Source organism: Spinacia oleracea, chromosome 2, assembly GCF_020520425.1.
Source record: "Spinacia oleracea cultivar Varoflay chromosome 2, BTI_SOV_V1, whole genome shotgun sequence".
In the NCBI taxonomy this organism is placed as follows: Eukaryota; Viridiplantae; Streptophyta; class Magnoliopsida; order Caryophyllales; family Amaranthaceae; genus Spinacia; species Spinacia oleracea.
Window position 1 is genome coordinate 88,730,868 of NC_079488.1, and position 4,243 is coordinate 88,735,110.

Below are 4,243 nucleotides of genomic sequence, written 5' to 3' on the forward strand. Positions count from 1 at the left end.
GCCCAACCGCGTCGCTGAGCCGCCACCCTATTGTCGCCGGTAATGATCTCCATCCTCCCTCCTTTTCTTTCTTGTTTTCTTTTTGTTATTTTCGTACTCGTTCCTCCTCCCTTTTCATGGCTGACCTTCACCAATTCGCGCAGCCACCGCAAGTAGCACCACCGTGTGCCGCCGTCGCACAGCCTCTGCCGCAAGCCACCTCCGTTCGCCGGCCAACTCTCTCTCCTCCTTCTTGAATTGGTTACTTTCTTAAACCCTAAGTAACTAATTATTTTAAATTAAAGTTTGTTAATTTAGATTATGTTCTTAAATTAAATTTATAATTTTTATGGTAAATATGATTTTCAGATTTGATGTTGAGATTAAAAACGAATTAATTTTCAGTTTTGATTAATTAAAATTAAATTAGGGCTTAATCATGATTTATTAGTTTGAATTATGTTTTCTTGAATTAAAGCTATGGGTTTTGTGATGTAAATTATGAATTTAAGATTATATGAATTTTATAATAAAGTTATTGATTTTCAGATTATCTAATGACATTGAAATGTTGGTTTTGATGGTTTAAAGTATGAAATTCAAGGTTTTTATGAGTTTTAATCATGATAGGTTGAGTATGAATTATTGAATTGGTTGTTTTGAGATACTAGGAACGTAGATTGACCTTGGTGAAGCTTTTAAATGAATTAATATTGCTGAAAATTTAAAGTACGATGTTTGCAAAAGTTTTCAACGAATTTCAATCACTGGTTCAATAATTATGATGCTAGGAAAGCAAATGTTCAAGTTTTGATATTGGGGAAAGTTCTAAATCTATTTAGGATGCATTTAGAATGCTTTATTATGGTTGTCAATGATTAGAAATTGATTGAGATTACTTGTTGGATTGTTTAGGCGGAGAATTCTCTTTAGGCGACTTTTGAAAGTGTTAAGGTGGCCTATCAGTTTGTTTACACAAGGTACGTACATACCTGTGTGCTTGGAATGTGTGCTAATTGTTGAAACCATGTTGCATTGTTGATGAACTTGGTTATGTTGATATCGTTGATGAATTTAGTCAGGTTGAATATTGCATGTTTAATACTGTTGGTTGGACATATTGAACCTATATTGCATTTTGAGGATTATAGCATGTTAGTATGGATGGTTGATACAAATATGTTTGATTGGGAACACTAGATTACTTTGCATATAATTCAGATCAGTGGATTGTTGTTCCCTTTTAGCTTTTTCACTACTTTATGAGGGCCGAGGACCTCATTTAGTAAGTTGAAACCTTATACCCATATACAGGGTTGATCAGTATTAAAAGAAGGATTGGAGTTAATTGGAATGAGTCTGGTTTGATGCCTTTGTGATCACTTACTTAATTCCAAGATAAAAACAGTTGTAATTAAATGTGGATTGTATGCCTTATGTGATTGTTGAGTCATAACAGGGTGTCAATTTGTAAATCATGTAAAGTGAAACTGAGTAGCAATAGCTTTAGACTGTGCACGTCTAAAGTGACGGACAAACAGGAGTTGGGGTTCATGGTGGTAGCCCATGGCCTTTAATTCGGACCGGATTGATCACAGTTTCCTATTTTTATTCAAACGTTCCTCGATATCGCAGGTCATTGAGGTTACGGAGTCGCGCCCGTACCTCGTCTTCCTTAGTGAAGCATCTAGCTAGAAAACTCGGTCCATTGTCTATTTCAATTAAAATAATATTATTGTTATAAAAGTCCAGTCCAGTCCAGTCTAGCCTAGCCTAGATAAGTATGGTCGTTAAATTATCATATTTTGTCTGCCCTTGTTTATGTTCACTAGTATCATGTTAGGGTTGTTCGTTAATAGTATCATATTAGGATTATTATTGTTTTAGTATGTAGTACTCAGCTTTGCTGATTACGTGCTTTGTTTGTGTGTGTTGATCATGGCTATGCCTTATTGATCCTGTGATGACCCATCTCTGGTGAGCAGTCTCTAAGGATCAATAAGCGTTGCCCATCTACAGGTTTGAAGATGATGCATCATTGGGATCGGGATTAGAGAGCTTGTAGTTATATTTTCTTTATTAAGTGATTTGGTTTGTTAACTTAAATTTGAAATTTGTCGTACTATTCGTATTTCCTTATTTCAGTTAATTGGTTTTGGACCTAATATGTAATAAGATTATTTATGAACCTAAAAGTTAGTTTTATGTTTTCCGCTGCAAAATTCTGAATAAGCCGTACGTTTTCACACGGGCGATAATACTTTGATAATTCCCTACAGTTATATTTAAAAAGGGTTATTTTAGAAAATGGGAATTGTCGGGGTGTTACAAAGTGGTATTTTTGAGCTAAAGGTTTTACTGACATTTCGTGTCTACCTTTTTAAATTTTAGGCACCTAACTAACTAATTAGTTACATAAAAAGAATTTCGTTGAAGTAAACTACAACTAGTGAATAAATTGAAAGTTATTAGTTAGAAATGTTTGAATTTATTTTAAAATTAACTCTTGAATTACACGCTTTGAAATACGTTCTTGTTTGTGTGACTTCATGTATTTCGTTTTTTTTTAATTTAAATTAATATTTTCGTAATTATATATATAAAAAAAAAAAAATTTACTGCTGCTACAGTACCGTGAAAAAAAAATAATAATAATAAAAAAAAATATTGTATTTATTTATTAATTATTTGTCGTTTAAATAATTATTCGTTTAAACAAATTAATTCTTATAAATCATTCTCGTTTTATTCTTTTATGCTTCAATGTTTGATATACTATGTTTATTTTGAGAGATGGGTAGCATAGGAAAGGGCATATAGAATAGAAACATTGTGTCTGCATTATGTCAACATGATTGTACTTTTGTGCCTGCTAACTGTCGTGTCTTTCCTATGCTTTGCCATTAATACATATTCTTACTTGTTGTGTATTGTGGGATCATACGGTAAGCGAGAGTACTAATTACTAACATAGAAACTATGTTTAATTGTTATAGATCACTAATCATGTCTGGCATACAAGGAAATAGAATAGGGAGCAATTCTAACCCTATTGTTCTAAGCGATGATGAAAATGAAATGGATTACGAGTCTGACATTAACAGTTACACCAGCCATGAACTTGTTCTGCGTCGAGTTTTAAGAGCAGGAGAACCTGATAGTGATGATGAAGCCCTTCGTGAATTTGATCGTGCTAGTGGGCAAACTAGGGTCGATATTTATCAAGCTGTTTTGAGACCTGAAAGCGATTTGGAGCCTGAGTTTGAGCATGAATTTGGGTTTGAGTTCGAACAAGAATTTGAGTTTGAGTTCGAGCATGAATTGGAGGTTGAACCTGAGTTTGAGTTTGAGCCTGAACATGAACCTGAACCTGAGCCTGAGCCAGAGGAAGCTAATCATCAACTTCAAGGTCTACGAAGATCCTCTAGGCCAAGAAAAGAAGCTTATTATTTTGATATGGATGACGATGATGAACTTAAATATGAGTTATTCACCCTAGAAGGTTATAGCGAATCAAAGGACAAGTCTGATGATGTTTCCCTTTAGCTTTGCTTACATATTTAGTTGTGTGTGAGAAAAATATTGGACAATCCGCCCAACCATAGTTTATGTTTATATCGTAGAACCTTTTTACTTTATTTTGAGAACAGGTGTGTGTTAATATTTAGGATTGTTATTGACATTCTTCTGAGAATTAAAAGTTAGATTATTGACTATCTAAAGGATCAAAGTTTTACGGGCACGCAAGGGGAATGTTTTCTTCTTTTATTCTATCTTATTATTCGTGATGATTGAAGTTATTCCTTGTCTCTCAGTTGAATGTTTTGCATGATTGTTCATTTCGTGTGCATTTTGAATGTTGATGTGATATTGCATTGCTAGAGGATAATGTAAGTAAAGTTTTGAACCTGAATTAGAGCATATTGATTTCAGGTCGCGCTCTAGGATGGCCAATAATAGTGACCTAGCTGCTGCTATTCGCCTCTTGGCGGAAAAACTAACCCAGGAAAGAACTGAGCGTCCCGATTCTGCAGGGGACATGTTTGAAAGGCTTGCGAAAGTTAAGCCACCATACTTTAAGGGGCAGGCAGACCCCACCTTCCTTGAAAACTGGATCAGGGAATTTGAGAAACTATTTGGGGCGGTAAACTGTCCTGAGCATATGAAAGTAGGCCAAGCTGTCCTCTACCTGAAAGATGAGGCCGACCTTTGGTGGAGGGAAAATGGGACTAGACTAAGTGCTGCTGAGGGATTCAATTGGGAT

The 4,243-nt window shown here is 34.9% G+C and overlaps 1 long non-coding RNA gene across 1 annotated transcript; it reads left to right on the forward strand.

The window, feature by feature from the left end:
• The first annotated feature begins 678 nt into the window (after positions 1-678).
• On the forward strand, positions 679-2,191 carry LOC130467064 (uncharacterized). Its single transcript, XR_008927226.1, has 2 exons — positions 679-959; positions 1,965-2,191. It is a non-coding gene; the product is annotated as an uncharacterized lncRNA (long non-coding RNA).
• Positions 2,192-4,243: the final 2,052 nt, after the last annotated feature.